Below are 9,851 nucleotides of genomic sequence, written 5' to 3' on the forward strand. Positions count from 1 at the left end.
CGATTTTTCGTAAAATACCATATGACCCATCAGGGTCCTTGCTTTCATATAAGTTTGCCTTGCTTGGTGTGGTAACATTTGAGTGTAGTTCTGACATCCCCATTTTGGGACTTAGCCGATTTTTCGATCAATTCCATATGACCCATCAGGGTCCTTTTTCTTCATATAAGTTTCCCAAGACTAAGTGTTTTTTACCTTTGGACACCAATATCACCCTTACGGGTATCTTTGATCTTCGCACCATGTATTGACCAAATGTAGGTCTTGCTATGCCAAACTTATAATTGTTCTACACCAAGTCTCTATCTTGAACCATTAAGGCTCTAACTTGCACCAATTGCTTGGTACTCTTGGTCCGTGTTTCATCGCATACTGACTTCTGGACTTAGTGCTTTTTACCTTTGGACACCAATATCACCCTTACGGGTTTCTTTGATCTTCTCACTTTGTATTGACCAAATGTAGGTCTTGCCATGCCAAACATATAATTGTTCTACACCAAGTCTCTATCTCGTACCGCCAGCTCGGTACATTCGATCAACCTGCCCTTAAGGCACCCGGGACTTAGCCATTTTTTCACATTTTTCATGATTTTGAGGCAACTTTTCTCGACTTTGTCACCTTATATCACCAAGATCCTTTCCCTTTAGCGCTTCACTCTGTTCGTATGATATTTAGCGCTGACTATCACCTTTCTATCGCTGACCTCAACTTCTTATTCGGTGCCATAGAGCCAGAGATATTTGGTGTATGCTGTTATAAGGGAAGTTTGTCACTTTTTCAAAGGCCCACTTTGGGACGCCCATATCTCACCTTCAGGTATCTTCGATCTTCTTGTCGTCTATGGACGAAACTTAGGCCTTGTCTTGGCCAACTTATAAATGTTCTACGGCCAAGCCGTATCTCTTACCGCCAGCCCGGTATTCATGGACTTAGTTGGATTTTCGCCTCTCGTGGTAACAATTTCAGACTTTGACTCACAATAACACCCAAACGGTCACATGCTAGCGCTTTGCTTGGAAGGAATTATAGTTAGCGCTACCTTTTCTCTTTCCATCGATACCTTGTTCGTTCCATTCCATGCCATACAGCCGAAGTTATGATGTTTCCCGTTTTCCATATCATGTGGAGCTTATGCTCTGGGAAAACCATCTAACACCTGTACCACCCTTTTAGGTACCACCGATCTCGAGACTATGTTCGGGCCAAATATAGGTTATAACATGCCCAACTTATAATTGTTCTACACCAAGTCTCTATCTCTTACCGCCTGCTCGGTATTTTACTCGTAAGTCCAAATTTCACAACTTGTACTTTTTGGCCCAATGTACTCGAGTTTCAATTTTGGTAACATTTTTCGACTTTGACGCTTAATAACTTCCAAATCATGCTAGTTAGCGCTTTGCTTTCTTCTAGTCGTATCTAGCGCTGGGTGTTACCTTTCCAAAACATATCCTAGCTCTACAATCCATGCCATACAGCCGGAGCTACATGGTGCACAAGTCAAATCCATTTTAGCCATGTTTCATTTTTGCCAATTTTTGACCACTCGTATCACCCTTCCAGAGTGGTCCGATCTCCTCGCTTTCTATGGACGACTTTTAGGTCTCGTAGAGGCAAACTTATAAGTATTCTACGTCAACCCGCTATCTCTTACCGCCTGCTCGGTATTCTTGGTCTTGTCCGATTTTTGGCCATTTTGGTATTATTTTTCGACTTTGTCGCTTAATAACTCAGTTTTGCTCAACACTTAGCGCTTCGGTTGTTTGGGATTATAGTTAGCGCTCGGTTCAACCTTTCCAACACTGACCTTAGCTTGTCAATCCGTTCCATACAGCCTGAGTTATTCGCGATACCGTGTTTCAACCCATTTCTCAAGTCTCGTTTTGGTCCAACTTTGAACCAGCCATATCACCCTGATGGGTACCTCCGATCTTCTCGCTCTATATTGGCCAAAGTTAGGTCTTGTGGTAACGTACTTATGATTGTTCTACGCCGTGTTCGTAGCTCTTATCGTTCGCCCGCTATTTTCGATCATATGGTGAATTTTCGCCTCTAAACCACCATTTTTCACCTTTGCCCTCTAATATGACCGACTTGCTCAACACCTAGCGCTTCGCTTGGTAGGACACATAGCTAGCGCTCGTTGAGACCTTTCCAACGCATATCCAAGCTTTCCGATCCGAGCCATACAGCCTGAGCTATACGCGATACCGTTTTTCCCATTTTCTTGGTCACATGCACTTTAGGGTACCCCTTTTTGCCTTTGACCCTTAATACCTCCTCCGGGTCACTAGTAGGCGCTTAGCTTGGTAGGAAACATAGCTAGAGCAGGCCTTCACCTTTCCAAAACTGCCTCAAGTGTTCCGATCCGACATCTAGAACCAAAGTTATGGTCATTCCCATCATGCTCTACTTTCATGGTCAACCTCCACCAAGCACACCTAGGTTGGACCAACTTTCACCAACTCATCTCGAACCCCAAATTTGCTTCGACCTACTAGGTTTCCCTAGTAAAGTGGTCAAAACATCCATTACAACACGACTGGTCTTTCTGGTGGTCGACCTAGGCGACTTTGTTCGACGACCACCACCCCATGGAACTAAAAGACGTCCCTTGATACGGACCACCGATACATTTTCCGGCCTGTCTAAACTACACTCATCGAAATTTTTTTGGGTCCCCACCGTCATACAAGTTTGCCTAGGTCAAGTTTTTCTTCCGGATCGGCCGCGGACCTCACTTTTCATTATCTAGGGAGGCCATAGGGCCCCAAAAGGGGTTTTTTAAAATTTTCGACACTTTCGACTTTGGTCGGATTTTTTCCGATTTTGGTCCGACCTAGGGACTTGGTGGTCCAAGGAGCCTCGGGACCAAACTTTTTTCTCAGGGGTCCCTACCTCCATACAACTTTGCCTAGGTAAATTTTTTGTTCCAAATCGACCGCGGATTTCACTTTTCAATATCTGGGGCTCGTGTAGAGTCCGAATATGAGGTTTTCTCATTTTTCGACATTTTCGACTTTTTTCGACTTTTTTCGGGTTTTTCGACCTAGGGGTCCGCCGAACAAATTTTGGGTCAAAAATTTTTATTGAACTAGTCGAAAGTACGCAAAAAGATAAGACTTTTTGCCGAAGACACCATGCCCCGGAACCGACTCCTTCCCCTTCAAAATTGGGGACAAACGTGATTTTTGAAACTTTTCCTTAGGGAGCCCAAGACTTAGAAAATTTTCAAATTCTCGATTTTTCGATTGCGAGCTAGCGCTTTGCGGTCTTCGGCAATGTTGTAGATCTCGACGAGATAAGACTTTTTGGTCAAGGGACATTTTGCCCTCCGACCCCTCCTTCCCCCCGCAAATCGCCCCCCAAAGTGCAATTTTTGCATTTTCACCTCTTTGCACGCACTGTTCGGCCCAAATGGCCACTTTCTATGGGTCTGAGCGCTTTGCGGTCTTCGGCAAACTTTTAGAGCGTACCAAGCCCTAATTATAATTCTTCTACATCACCTTCGTACCTCTTCATCCCTGGCCGCTATTCGCGTACCAAGGTAATTTTTGTTCATTTTGTCAACATTTTTCATCTTTGACTGCTTATATCGGCCTTGCCATGAACCGATAGCGCTTCGCTTTGTTCTAACGTAAGTTAGTACTGCTCAATACCTTTCCAAATCATGTCTTAGATTGTCATTTGCTTGCATACAGCCGGAGCTATGAGCGATACCGTAAAAAGTACCGAAACTTGGAAAAATCCTTTGATCGCCCATATCCCCCCTTTGGGGGCCAGATATCGAAAAAAGTTCTGATTCAAAAAGTTGCGCATTAACGTGTTCTAGTTATGCCTAGAACATTTCACTTCGCTAGCTGGCCTGCAACTTAGCCGTAATTGGGATTTTAGGGTGTTCTTGGAGGGCCCATTTCCTGCGACTTGGTATCTTTTGGGCCCAATGTTTCTCTAGTATCTCCACGAGTTTTCCAGATAGCCTTTTCAAACTTTCAGGGTGCCTAGAACACCTCAAGACCTTTCCAACGCTATGCCGTTTGCCTCGCTCGGACATCTACAGCCAAAGTTATTCGAGGTACACGGTACCTTACCCTGTTTTCTCAGTACTTGGTCGAAAATTTCGATCAGCCATATGACCGACTTGGACAACCCTGAGCGGGTTGGCCCCATATAACTAAACTTTCGTCTCGTGGAGGCAAACTTATAAATATTCCACGTCAACTCGCTATCTCGTACCGCCTTGACGGTATACTTGGTCCAAGGGCCATTTCCAGCGACTTGGTCGCAATTTCGCTCTAAGTTTCGCTAATACCTTCGTCCGTGGACATGGTGATTTTTTGTTCGTATTTTTCCTTGATAGTCCCACTCAAGACTATTCCATACCAGAGCCAAGCGTAACGCTAAGTGCCATACAGCCTGAGCAGTAATTCATGAAAAGTACCTCTACCAGTTTTTGCCATACTTGGGTACAAACTTTGTATCGTCCATATCTCCACTTTAGAGGCCAGCCAGCACCTTGACCCCATATACTTTTTTGTTGGTCATACCATGCACTAAATATAATTGTTCTACGTCAACTTGCTATCTCTTCTCCAACTTGCCGTTATTCTTGGTCCAAGTCCCATTTCATTCGTTTTTGAACCCATTTTGCTATATGTTTCACTAATAGCTTCGACCATGGACAAGCTGATTTTCCATTTGTATTTTTCCTTGATAGTCCCTCTCAAGACCATTCCAAAACACACCGCAGCTTGTCGCTCGGTGGCAAACTGACCGAGTTATAAATCATGAAAGGTACCTCTACCTGGTACACCACGTGGTCGGCCCAAACCATAAACCGACCAAACGACCGACTTGGAGCACCCTGACCGGGTTGCCCCCATATAATGAAAGTTGCGTCTCTACACGCCCAACTTATGAATATTCTACGCCAAGTCGCTATCTCTTACCGGTAAGCCAGTATCCACCTTCCAAGGGTGATTTTGGTGAAGTGCCATTTCCTGCGACTTGGTCCCCGAATTGGACAATCATCACCTAATATCTCCGTGGTCTTTCAACTCAGCCTCATGAAACTTTCAGGGTAGATAGATCTCCCCGAGACCTTTCCAACGGTATGCCGTTCGCCTCGCTCGGCCATCTACAGCCGAAGTTATTCATGGTACTTGGTAGCTTACCCTGTTTTTTCCATGCTTGTTCGTACTTGGGTACAAACTTTGTATCGCCCATATCTCCACTTTGGAGGCCAGCCAGCACCTTGGCCCCATATACTTTTTTGTTGGTCATACCATGCACTAAATATAATTGTTCTACGTCAACTTGCTATCTCTTCTCCAACTTGCCGTTATTCTTGGTCCAAGTCCCATTTCATTCGTTTTTGGACCCTTGTTGCTCTATGTTTCACTAATAGCTTCGGCCATGGACAAGCTGATATTCTGTTTGTATTTTTGCTTGATATTCCCTCTCAAGACCATTCCAAATCACAACGGAACTTGTCGCTCGGTGGCAAACTGACCGAGTTATAATTCATGAAAGGTACCTCAACTTGGTACACCACGTGGTCGGCCCAAACCATAAACCGACCAAACGACCGACTTGGAGCACCCTGACCGGGTTGGCCCCATATAATGAAAGTTGCGTCTCTACACGCCCAACTTATGAATATTCTAAGCCAAGTCGCTATCTCTTACCGGTAAGCCGGTATTCACCTTCCAAGGGGGATTTTGGTCAAGTGCCATTTCCTGCGACTTGGTCCCCAAATACGACCATCATCACCTAATATCTCCGTGGTCTTTCAACTCAGCCTCATGAAACTTTCAGGGTAGATAGGTCTCCCAGAGACCTTTCCAACGGTATGCCGTTTGTCTTGCTCGGCCATCTACAGCCGAAGTTATTCATGGTACTTGGTACCTTACCCTGTTTTTTCCATACTTGTTCGTACTTGGGTACAAACTTTGGATCGCCCATATCTCCACTTTGGAGGCCAGCCAGCACCTTGGCCCCATATACTTTTTTGTTGGTGATACCATGCACCAAATATAATTGTTCTACGCAAGCTTGCTATCTCTTCTCCAACTTGCGGTTATTTTTGACTCAAGTCCCATTTCCAGAGTTTTTGGTACCAATTTGCTCTATGTTTCGCTAATAGCTTCGCCCAAGGACTTTGTGATTTTTTGTTCGCATTTTTCCTAAATAGTCCCACTCAAGACTATTCCAAATCACACCTTAGCTTGTCGCTCAGTGCCATACAGCCAGAGTTTTAATTCATGAAAGGTACATAACCTTGGTACACCACGTGGTCGGTCCAAACCATCAACCAACCATATGACCGACTTCGAGTCGAGCTAGCGGCTAGGCTCAATATAATGAAATGCGTGTCTTGATGCGGGCTACTGACGGTCTGAACAATGTAGCTCGCTAGCTCGTCTCTAAACTTGTGTTTTGGTCGAATATTGGGTGTTCATGTACCACTTCGGGTAACATGGACTTTGGTGCAACTTTACCACTTGTGCACTTAATTACTTCCCGGTCATTCAAGTCTTTGCCTTCATACTTTCAGGGTAGTTAGGTCTCGTCGAGACCTTTCCATACATATGCCAAACTCATCGATCGGACATCTATAGCCCGAGTTATTCGCGGTACACCGTACCTTACCCTGTTTTTTCCTCAATTGGGTACAAACCTTGGAACACCCATATCGCCCCTTTAGAGACTAGCTGGCACGTTGGCCTCATATAATGATAAGTGCACCTCAACTAGGGCTACTGACGGTCAGAACATTTCAACTTGCTAGCTCGGGCCCACACTTGTGTTTTTCTCGAATATATGGTTCAAGTGTGCCACTTTGGGCACTTTTGGACATTTTGTCCCCACACAACTTTCTTGCCTTGGTAGATAGGGTCTTGTGTTTTTGGGCAAAAAGATGCACCAAGATATGGTCTAACTTTCGTTCTTGTACCGCAAAGCGCTATCTCAAACACCCGAGGAGATAGAAAGTGATTATGTTCGGTATATCGGTCTTCCATGGCCTACTATGGTAAACCCCTGCAGGTATGCAACCGAAGGTGCTTGGTACATGTATTTGGTGCAATATCGGTGCAAAGTAGGTGTTTCCTTGATCGGGCTATAACTTTCTTGGTTGATGTTGGATTGCTTTGCGGTCTTCGGGGGATAGTTAGGGAACATGTTGGCCAACATTTTCTTATTCCTCAGCCTGGCCGTACCTCTTACCGTCTAGGCGGTATTCATGCTCTAAGTTGGAACTTGTGTTCCTTCGGGCAAATTTTCTGACTTTGACGCTTAATAACTTCCGTTCATATGCAGTCTAAGCTCTGCAACTCTCAGGAAAGCTAGTACTACTCATTTCCTTTCCATATCAGTCTTTGGCTTGTCGATCCGATGTCTACAGCCTTAGTTATTCACGATCCCTGTGAAGGTAGGTTTTTGCCCATTTTCCAGTTCATGTGGTAACATTCCCGGACTTTGCCGGCTTTCTCTTCGTGTGATAACTTGCTTGCTCAAGTGGTAACTTGATAGTGTATTTCCGACAGACCCAATCTGGGACTTAGCCGATTTTTCTCTTCATATCATATGGATCCATCACTAGGCCATCTTGCTTGCTTGTGTGGTAACTTGGAAGTGTATTTCTGACAGACCCAATCTGGGACTTAGCCGATTTTTCTCTTCATATCATATGGATCCATCACTAGGCCATCTTGCTTGCTTGTGTGGTAACTTGATAGTGTATGTCTGACAGACCCAATCTGGGACTTAGCCGATTTTTATCTTCATATCATATGGATCCATCACTAGGCCATCTTGCTTGCTTGTGTGGTAACTTGGAAGTGTATTTCTGAGAGACCCAATCTCGGACTTAGCCGATTTTTCTCTTCATATCATATGGATCTATCATATGGCCATCTTGCTTGCTTGTGTGGTAACTTGATAGTGTATGTCTGACAGACCCAATCTGGGACTTAGCCGATTTTTCTCTTCATATCATATGGATCCTTCAATAGGCCATCTTGCTTGCTTGTGTGGTAACTTGGAAGTGTATTTCTGACAGACCCAATCTCGGACTTAGCCGATTTTTCTCTTCATATCATATGGATCTATCATATGGCCATCTTGCTTACTTGTGTGGTAACTTGAAAGTGTATTTCTGACAGACCCAATCTGGGACTTAGCCGATTTTTATCTTCATATCATATGGATCCATCACTAGGCCATCTTGCTTGCTTGTGTGGTAACTTGGAAGTGTATTTCTGACAGACCCAATCTGGGACTTAGCCGATTTTTCTCTTCATATCATATGGATCTATCATATGGCCATCTTGCTTACTTGTGTGGTAACTTGAAAGTGTATTTCTGACAGACCCAATCTGGGACTTAGCCGATTTTTCTCTTCATATAATATGGATCCTGGACTTAGCCGATTATTAGGTTATTATATATGGATCCTGGACTTAGCCGATTATTAGGTTATTATATATGGATCCTGGACTTAGCCGATTTTTCTCTTCATATAATATGGATCCTGGACTTAGCCAATTATAAGGTTATTATATATGGATCCTTGACTTAGCCGATTTTTCTCTTCATATAATATGGATCCGGGACTTAGCCAATTTTTCTCTTCATGTGGTAACGTATGCCAATCGCTCACAAGTCATGGGATAAGGGTACTTGTGTTCTTCCATCTTCTAAGTCCCGCACGGGGACATCGTGATCGCCCCAAGTCCGGAATAGCGCCAAGTCAAGCCCCACGGTGGCCGTGCAGGACCTGTTAGCGGGGGCCCCACTGACAGCACTAATCCGGACTTAGAAATTATATCTTTCTAATCGAACACCACACACGCAACACCACCATACCACCATCTCCTTGCAAGTACCTAAGTACCCGCAACTCCATGGTGAAGGCAATGTCACTCCATCACCAACCTCTTTGCACTGCAAGCACTTGCGTACCCACAACACTCCGAAGAAGGCAACGGCGCGCGATGCTCGACTCCACACACCACACCACACCACACCACCGATGGCCAGCCAGCCAGCCAGCCCAACTAAGGGCTAACCCACCAACCAACCACCAATGGCCTAGGCCAGCCGGATCCCACCTTCAAGTCCAAGCACAGCCAAGTGCAAGTACCGCCAAGTGTTCACCAACCGCCCAACACACCACACCACCGATGGCCAGCCAGCCAGCCAGCCCAGCTAAGGGCTAACCAACCAACCAACCACCAATGGCCTAGGCCAGCCGGATCCCACCTTCAAGTCCAAGCACAGCCAAGTGCAAGTACCGCCAAGTGTTCACCAACCAACCATCACACCAGGTCAGCCGGCCGGTACCCACCTTCAAGTGCCATTACCCTCGGGTGCAAGCTCAATCAAGTGTTAACCAACCAACCCGGCCAAGGCAGCCAACAGGCCGGCACCCTACAGCACCGACCCGCCATTACCACCTCAACCGTTGACCATGCAAGTGGCCTCGGACAACAGGTGACACCCGAAGTACATCCGAAGAACGTATATCAAGTGTTTGCTCACCAAGTCCTCAACCAACCCCAAGTACCCGGAGGTACCCAGAGTGTTGGGTCCGCCAACCACTACCAGCACTCCAAGTCCTCGCGAACCCAAAGTGTTTGCCCGGTAGGGCCATTAGACCACAACGCTTGCTAACCATGCAAGTGGCCTCGGACAACAGGTGACACCCGAAGTACATCCGAAGAGTGTATATCAAGTGTTTGTTCACCAAGTCCTCAACCAACCCCAAGTACCCGGAGGTACCCAGAGTGTTGGGTCCGCCAACCACTACCAGCACTCTAAGTCCTCGCGAACCCAAAGTGTTTGCC

Source organism: Anopheles coustani (genome assembly GCF_943734705.1).
Source record: "Anopheles coustani chromosome X unlocalized genomic scaffold, idAnoCousDA_361_x.2 X_unloc_96, whole genome shotgun sequence".
NCBI classification, from domain to species: domain Eukaryota; kingdom Metazoa; phylum Arthropoda; class Insecta; order Diptera; family Culicidae; genus Anopheles; species Anopheles coustani.